Source organism: Podarcis muralis, chromosome W (genome assembly GCF_964188315.1).
Source record: "Podarcis muralis chromosome W, rPodMur119.hap1.1, whole genome shotgun sequence".
NCBI lineage: Eukaryota > Metazoa > Chordata > Lepidosauria > Squamata > Lacertidae > Podarcis > Podarcis muralis.
This window is the reverse complement of record NC_135674.1, coordinates 22,238,926-22,248,072: the sequence shown is the minus strand read 5'-3', so window position 1 is coordinate 22,248,072 and position 9,147 is coordinate 22,238,926. Positions and strand designations below refer to the sequence as shown.

The 9,147-nt window shown below is 46.8% G+C and overlaps 1 long non-coding RNA gene across 1 annotated transcript; it reads left to right on the top strand.

The window, feature by feature from the left end:
• Window positions 1-7,411: 7,411 nt before the first annotated feature.
• Window positions 7,412-8,060, top strand: LOC144326394 (uncharacterized). The gene is made up of 2 exons (XR_013391501.1): window positions 7,412-7,644; window positions 7,767-8,060. It is a non-coding gene; the product is annotated as an uncharacterized LOC144326394 (long non-coding RNA).
• The last annotated feature ends 1,087 nt before the right edge of the window (window positions 8,061-9,147 follow it).

The following is a 9,147-nucleotide window of genomic DNA, read 5'->3' as shown; positions in this document are numbered from 1 at the left end:
GCGCTGCAAATGCAGAAGGGATCTTGGCCGGTTTCTAAAAAGGGAAAGTGAGTTTCCCTCTGACAAACGCTTTCTGCCTCCCCTCTGCAAAGCTCCACATGTTTCCGCCCAACCCTGTCCTCAGCCAACCCCCCACTTAGAAGCCACTCTTGGGTTACTGACTTCTGTGTGCTTGTGTATCTGTGTCTCCCGTGTGGGGTTCCTCTCTGCGTAAAGTCTTCAAGCTGTGCCTGTGTGTGCCTGAGAAAGCGGCCCCATTGCCTTTCCCTCGTCAAAATTTATCTTTCCCCCCACCTCCAGTCTCCATTGTTGTGTGTCCTGGCTGAGAGGAAAAACAGAAGATGGGGGGCCATCGGTCAGGGATAGTCTACTTGAGATTCCTGCATTGCCCCAGGGGGGTTGGCTTGATGACTTTCAGGGGGCCCTTCCAACTCCACTCTTCTCTGTTGCAGGCTTGTGCAGAGTTTTAGGTACAAGTTGGGTGCAAGGGGTGCAGCCCATCTTATGCACCGCCGGCTCGGGAAGAAGTCCCACTGATCATGATGAGACTCGCAGGCGAGTAGATTGCTGCTTTACAGGCCTGCTGTTGAAATCAATGTTTTCCTTTTCAGAGCATGGTGAAATCCCCATGACTAAAACCTCCCCTTCCGTAGTTTCTGTCAGGAGTTCAGCCTACACTCGAGTAGCACCCTGGCAGAGACATGTGCCCGACTGGCATGTTCCCTCCCTCCTGGCCGATCGTTTGGGAGCTTCATAAGCTTGCTTCAGCCCGAACATCACAGCGACCGATGCCAAGCGACACCGGCACACTTAGGGATCCGCAGAGTTTGTGGATCATGCGTGACAGACCTCAGCAACTCAGCATTTTGGCTAATCGACTTTATTTACATGTAAACACACACACGGAGCACTGCAACACGGCTCCCTCTCTCTCGAGCATCAGACAGCAAAGAGAAAAAGAACAAAGGACAATAGTCCCACTTCACGGAACACAGGGACACAAACATCCTGTCGCCGTCACTTCCCACTCTGTGGAGTCAAAACATAGACAACAACCCCATGACTGCAATCATGGAGCTGGAATTCTCACAGTTTCAAGCGCTATCACAGGTTCCGCAGAATATCTGTACTGCATTGTTTAGTGTGGCAGCACCTGCCCTTTGGAACTCCCCGCCTCTTGCAACAAAGCACGTGCCTTTGCTAGACGCATTTCAGGCACCTGCTAAAAGCATTCTTGTTTAGGCAAGCATACCTAGAAGCTTAGGAAGTTGAAGTAATTTTCATCTCTTTTAATATTTTGGCTTTTGTATGTTTTAAAGTAGGATTTTTCTTGATTTTACTGCTGTGGTGGTTTTTTTGTTTTTTGTTTTGGTAAACCACTTTGCAGGCTTTTTAAAATAAATTTTATTAAATAAAGAAGCAATACATAGAACTAATAATAAAAATATATAGGAAACTATATATCCCCCCCCCATTTTCTTTATTTTTCCTTCTCCTCCTCCTGCTGCTCCTCCTCCTCCTCCTCCTCCTCGTGTTCCTCACCTGAAGGAAAAGCCAAAGAACCACCATTAACATTGGTGCCTGGTATGTGCAACCATATGCTGTATTTTTATTCTTTTTGGCAAGAAAATGGGCACACAAGGAGGCATCAAATCTTTGTGCCCTTCAGAGGCACATGCGCAGTCTGCTACTGGTCTCTGGTCTCCTGCACATGGGGTGGGGGTGGGGGGGAGGCCACCCCTTCCACGCAGCGAAGGCGACCCTGGCATGGCTACCAGCTGCCCACAAAGGCGCACTGAACTGGGCTCCAGACTGTGGTGGGACTCCCCTAAGCCCCAGCCAACATGGCCGGGGCTCATCATGGATGATGGGACTTGAAACCCATTGGGAGGGAGGGCCATGTGAAGACAGGATTCTCAAAAATACCTCTGGCTTGCGGCTCCTGGAGTGTTGCTGGCAACGCCTGGAGTTTCTCTTCAAGCTCCTGGAGCTTCACACGGAATACTTGAGCTTCCTTAAATACTGTTTCAGCTGCATGCCACACCTCAGCCAAAATCACTGCTTTAACTCAGAAAAAGAAGGGAGCATCTGTGCATGTCATTCCGGTCAAGTTGCACCAAAGTGGGACTTGTTCATCTGAGCTCCACAAGCTGGTTTTTCTAATTGTTTGACTGGGGTTGTTTGTTGGTTTTTCTTTAATTTGGGGCAAGGTCTTTTTATGTGCCCTTTCAATCCCCAAGAGCCAGCACTGTAAATCAGTTTTAAGGGAGTCTTACAACCACAGCTGCCGCCACCCCCAAACATCATCAGCAGTTACACATACAGGCTTTTAAAACTTATTTAATATTGTTTTTAAAAAGTTAACCTTGTAATTCCTAAATCATTTTAAACACTTTGAAATACTTTCTAAAATTCTGCTTTTTAACATTTATGTAAATGATGTAATAAAGGAACCCAAATGGCCAGATATTTCCCTGTTTCAGTTTTATCCCATAATGTATCCATTTTGCTACATGCCAACGATACGGTGTTGTTAGCACAAACGCAAATGGGTATGAGGCGATTACTAAAGAACTTTGGGAGACTGTGTCGTAACAAAGATTTGAATACAAATTATTCCAAGACAAAAGCCGTAGTATTGGGGGCACAGCCCAGGAAGCAGAAATGGCTCCTAAATGGACAAGCCATTGAACAAGCCAGGCATTTCAACTACAGTGGTACCTCTGGTTGCGAACGGGATCCGTTCCGGAGCCCCGTTCGCATCATGAGCAGAACGCAACCCGCGTCTGCGCACGTGTGGGTCGTGATTTGCCGCTTCTGCGCATGCGCGTGACGTCATTCTGAGCGTCTGCACATGCGCGAGCAGCGAAACCTGGAAGTAACCCGTTCCGTTACTTCCGGGTCGCCGCAGGACGCAACCTGAAAAGACGTAACCTGAACCGAGCGGAACAAGAGGTATGACTGTATTTGAGGATTTGCTTCTCTGATAGGAGTACTGGGTCACATCAGATGACAGCCTCGGCCTTGAAGGCATCAAGATCTGCACAAGCAATTCTTAGCTTTACCAGAACTGAAGGCGGCAATGGGATTGCCCCTGCTCCGAGAAGATATACAGTGGTACCTCGGAAGTCAAACGGAATCCATGCCAGAAGTCCGTTTGACTTCCAAAACATTCGGAAACCAAGGCGCGGCTTCCGATTGGCTGCAGGAACTTCCTGCACTCAATCCGAAGCCGCGGAAGCCCCGTCGGACATTTGGGCTCCAATGGACATTCACAAACCGGAACACTCACTTCCGGGTTTGTGGCGTTCGGGAGCCAAAACATTCGAGTCGCAAGGCGTTTGGGATCCAAGGTACGACTGTATTGGTAAGGCGCCCCCACAGGTAACATGGGGGGGGGGAGAATGATAGGAGGGGATCGGGAGAGACAGGGAAGCCCGGAGGGAACGCCCCACCTAGCCCAGCTCCGACCCCAAGCCAATATCACCAGCGGCTGAAACAAAAGAGCAGAGGAACCGTGCACCGGGGACCGGCTGGGGGCTAGAAGAACGCGGCGTAGACCCTCCCCTGCCAGTGCAGGGGGGCACAGCAAAAACCATGCTTTATGTTATTGAGTTTATTTTCAGTCCATTTCTTATCAGTATTTTCAAACCCTATGAACCCAGGTAGGCGGCCTGAACCATTGGAACCCATTTCCTGGAACCGCCGCCTCAGCCCCGATCTAGGAACCCGACACCAAGCCCTGGGGGTCCCACAGGAGAATTAAAACTGCCCCTTTTTCTTGTTCCCTTCTCTCTCTCTCTCTCTCTCTCCTCCTTCTTCTTTAGTTATACACACAACCCTCCCTTTTTATTAATACATTATTACTCATTATTCATCCATTTCTATTCACTTCTTACTCATTTACTCATTTTCATTATTATTACTCATTTTTTCTCTTTTTTAAAAAAAGTTTTTTAAAATTTCTCATTAAATAATTCTATATATATATACAGTGGTGCCCCGCAAGACGAATGCCTCGCAAGACGAAAAACTCGCTAGACGAAAGGGTTTTCCGTTTTTTGAGTCATTCCGCAAGACGAATTTCCCTATGGGCTTGCTTTGCAAGACGAAACATCTTTCGAGTTCTTGCGAGTTTGTTTCCTTTTTCTTAAAGCCGCTAAGCCGTTAATAGCCGCTAAGCCGCTAAGCCGCTAATAGCCGTGCTTCGCAAGACGAAAAAACCGCAAGATGAAGAGACTCGCGGAACGGATTAATTTCGTCTTGCGAGGCACCACTGTATCTACTTTTCCATCCCCACTCCCCCCTTTTTCTATTTACTTATTACAATGGCTTTTTTCTTTTCCTTCTCTTTTCTGAACAAACTATTTTCAGTAGGATTTTTTGTGTTTTCTTTTTCTTTCTTTCTTCTTTTTCTCTCTATCTCTTTTCTCCCAACCCCACCTCCCCAGCTTAACACTGGGAGGGCCATGTCCCCGGAATTTGTGAAGACAGGATTCTCAAAAATACCTCTTCCTTGTGGCTCCTGGAGTATTGCTGGCAATGGCTGGAGTTTTTCTACAGGCTCCTGGACCTTCATAGGCAATGCTTGATCACCCTTAAGTACTGTTTCCGCCCCCGTCTTCGGGCTATTGGGCGCCTTCTTCAGTATTTCAACATCCTGGAGAGGACAGACACTTCCTGCTAGACATTTACTCCAGACATTTACAGAAGGCACAGAGGCACTGGTTGAAGAAGTTGGGAATGAGCAGACAGTGCTATTGCTGAGAAGGAGCTCCACCCCAGGGTGCTAAAGAGCTCTTTCCCTAGCCTGCAGGTGCCAGAAGGCCAAGCGCTGGTGTTGCAGTGGTGGCACTTCAAAGGAGTATGAGAACAGGCTGCTCTGGATTCTGGGTATATAAATGGCCTTGCCTGAAGCTTTGGATTGTGCTCTGCATTAGCAGAGAGGCTCTACTTAGTTGCAAATGAAGCACATTTCAGTTATTATAGAAACCGGTGTTTCCATGCATGCTTGTTCAGGAACTCTGTGAACTAGACAGCCGCTGTTTTAAACTGGCCCTTTTTCTGGCAGGTTAAACGATTAAAGTTGACTTGATTAACTTCATCCGCCAACTACCCTTCTAAGCAACCAGAGCAATTACAAATAAAAGGCTCTCCAACCGTGCGCTATCCCTATCTGCAAGGAAGCTCTCCCACAAAGTGGGACAGGGGATCCCCTCTGCTGTGCTTTGCCTCAACGCCCCAAAGACAAGCCGTCCAGCTGGAGAAAAGGGGGAGGGGTGTACGCCACAGGAACGGCCAAGAACGCTGTTTTTTGCTCAGCAATGAGGCGTTAAAGCAGACAGACCTTCCTCTGGGTGGGCTCTCTCGGGTCGGGCTCTCCCTCTCCTCAGCGGCGGCAGCTGCAGCAAGGTCGGGGCACCCCCCCCCAGCCAGCGGATTGGCTGGCTGGAACTGGCTGGAATGTCCCCGCATTTAATTAATGTCCCCGGATGTAGTCAGGACCTCCGATGCTGCTTGCTGCCATGGCGTCAGCCATGTTGCAGCGCAGGAAGTCCCCAGGCGTAAATCCGGGGACATTCCGGGGACAAATTTCTGCCGGGGACAGATTGCTGAATCCGGGGACTGTCCCTGGCAACCGGGAACGCCTGGTAAGCCTCCTTCTGGCCTTACCTGAGCAGCAAGTGCAGCTTGTCCTGGATCACCGTGGATCCCTTCAGCTGCCATCAAGCTCCCAGGTGTGGATCTCTTCTCCTGACCTGATTTTTAAATAGAATTCCATTAGCCTTTACATTTTTAACTTTTGACTCTTATCTGCAAACTCGCAGCCCCACCTCCCCACCTTAACACTGGGAGGGCCATGTCCCCAGAATTTGTGAAGACAGGATTCTCAAAAATACCTCTGGCTTGCGGCTCCTGGAGTGTTGCTGGCAACGCCTGGAGTTTCTCTTCAAGCTCCTGGAGATTCACACTGAATGCTTGAGTTTCCTGAAATACTGTTTCAGCTGCATGCCACACCTCAGCCAAAAGAGCTGCTATCACTCAAAAAAAGTTTTAATTTTTTTATATATATTTCTCATTAAAGAATTCTATATATATATATCTACTATTCCATCCCCACTCCCCCCCTTTTTCTATTTACTTATTACAATGGTGTTTTTTCTTTTCCTTCTCTTTTCTAAACAAACAAACTATTTTCAGTAGGATTTTTTGTGTTTTCTTTTTCTTTCTTTCTTCTTTTTCTCTCTATCTCTTCTCTCTCTTCCGTATCTTTTCATTTCCATCTTGTTTTTTGTCTCACACTATAACTTGAACCACCACAGCGACTTTTGATTTTTAAATAGAATTCCATTAGCCTTTATATTTTTAACTTTTGACTCTTATCTGCAACCTCCCAACCCCACCTCCCCACCTTAACACTGGGAGGGCCATGTTCCTGGAATTTGTGAAGACAGGATTCTCAAAAATACCTCTTCCTTGCGGATTCTGGAGTATTGCTGGCAATGGCTGGAGTTTTTCTACAGGCTCCTGGACCTTCATAGGCAATGCTTGATCACCCTTAAGTACTGTTTCCGCCCCCGTCTTCGGGCTATTGGGCGCCTTCTTCAGTATTTCAACATCCTGGAGAGGACAGACACTTCCTGCTAGACATTTACTCCAGACATTTACAGAAGGCACAGAGGCACTGGTTGAAGAAGTTGGGAATGAGCAGACAGTGCTATTGCTGAGAAGGAGCTCCACCCCAGGGTGCTAAAGAGCTCTTTCCCTAGCCTGCAGGTGCCAGAAGGCCAAGCGCTGGTGTTGCAGTGGTGGCACTTCAAAGGAGTATGAGAACAGGCTGCTCTGGATTCTGGGTATATAAATGGCCTTGCCTGAAGCTTTGGATTGTGCTCTGCATTAGCAGAGAGGCTCTACTTAGTTGCAAATGAAGCACATTTCAGTCATTATAGAAACCGGTGTTTCCATGCATGCTTGTTCAGGAACTCTGTGAACTAGACAGCCGCTGTTTTAAACTGGCCCTTTTTCTGGCAGGTTAAATGATTAAAGTTGACTTGATTAACTTCATCCGCCAACTACCCTGAGCTAGAAGCCCCAACAGAGTGCTAGAAGCCCCAATGGTGGAACATTATATACAGCAAAAACATACGGAGGATGATTTTGTCTTCTTCATTATCTGGAAACCAAAAGTAGATTTATATACCAGGAGAAATATTGATAGACTATTGTTACAACAGGAAGCACGATATATTCATTTGTTTGAAACGATGTCCCCCAAGGGCTTGAATGAACATCAAGACTACAATTCTTTTCTTTAAAAACCACTATAGATGACCTTGGACTTTAAATCCCTTCTCTGTTTACACCTTTAAGAAGGGAGAGCTTATCCTCCTCCTCCTCCCCCACAGACACATATATAAGACAATGATCTCACTCCCTAATAGAAAACGCACAGAGAAACGCAAGAAAACTTGGATTCAATTATCTAAGGTGAGAAAACACTCATCTGATGTCCGTTTTTCACAAACAATTTGACTGCAAATAATAACTCTTGTAAATTCTTATTTCTAGACGCATGTTGAAAAAGAAACATAAAAGAATTAAATGATATAGACTTCCAACAGTTATAGTCCTCAAAAAACCGAGGTATGGAACCAAATATCATGATATGTGTTAATACACTCTAGAATGTATATACTTTATTATATTTATGATCTATGATATTGAAGAATCTTTATCTATTTTGACATATTATTTGATATTACCAGCTGAAGAAGGCGTTTACTCCGAAACAGGGCCCTGTCCTGGTCACCACTACTGAGTCGTACATCTGATTCACACTCCGGATACTCCTTTTTGGCCCTATTTGATTCTTCATTCTTTATTCTGATTTTACACAATATGGACTCTTTTTGACTGCCATTGAGACTTGTATAAAACAATTGTTGTGCACTGGTATTTTAAGTACCTTTATACTATATCACTGCATATTTGAAACTACATTATTTCTGTACTTAAACGTTGTATCTAAATTTACTATTACCTTAAAACTATCGCACTTACATGCTGTGTTTAAATTTACTATTAGCTTCTAACTGTTATTCTTAGCAGAATACACACATTTTTCTTTTCAACTTTTGAGTAGGAATTATTCCTTATATTGAAACTTGTGGCCAGAGCTCTTGGTATATCCTTTTCAGTGTAAACATTGAAATGCAGCAGAATAAACAGGCCTACAGTAAAAAAATATCCTTCAAAGCCCATATTGGCTGGCAGCAGCATCCCCCCAAGTCCATGATGGATAAACACTTTCCCCACATGGAGCAGAATTGCACCCATGTTGGCAAAGGCCTCCTTTCTAGAAGGGGGAGCAGAGGCTGCCCCCACCCACTGCTCTCTTCTCCCAGGCATCTGAAGAGACAAACGGCTCCCCTTCTCTACCTGTGTGCCACAAGCCTGAATTGCAAGACAGTTCCCACTTTGGGGCAACAGGGAACAAACATGCAGAGGACGAGTTCTGAGGCTCCCCCAACAAAGCCATTTCCCTGGGCCCACCTGCCAGCCTGCTGCTGGCTGGCTGCTCACCCACAGGAAAACGGCACGATTCTCCCCACCAACAGGACATAACAAGAAGATGGGCACTATAACATAGGACTTCCTAACTTGTGAGTTCTGATGATCCGCTGCTGCTTCCTCAGTTTAAAGGATGGCAGCTCAGGTGAGCCATTAAGCTAGAAGGAGGAAAAGGACCGACCCCGGGATGGGCTGTCTGCCTTCCTTTTGCCTTCCACCTCACGACATCCTTCCCCACCCTGGTGCACTCCAGGTGTTCTGGGGCTCCATCTCTCACCAGGCCCAGGCGGTATGGCCAGGGGTCAGGGATGGGGGCAGTTGTCCAAACCAGCTGGAGAGACTCAAGGAGGGCATTACAGCCTCAAAGCCCTTTCCCTACCTCTCAATCTGGACTTACCTGGCCTTGCCCCTGCCGCCTTTAGCCAGGTCAGCTGTGCTCGGAGCTGGGACAGACCCCTCTGGAGACTTAGAGGTAGAGGAAACAGCCTGGGTCCCCTGGAGAGCACTCTCAAAGGAGATGACAGCAAAGCTGATCATACTTTTCCTATTCCCCGACTGCAAGCTAGAGAACGTCGC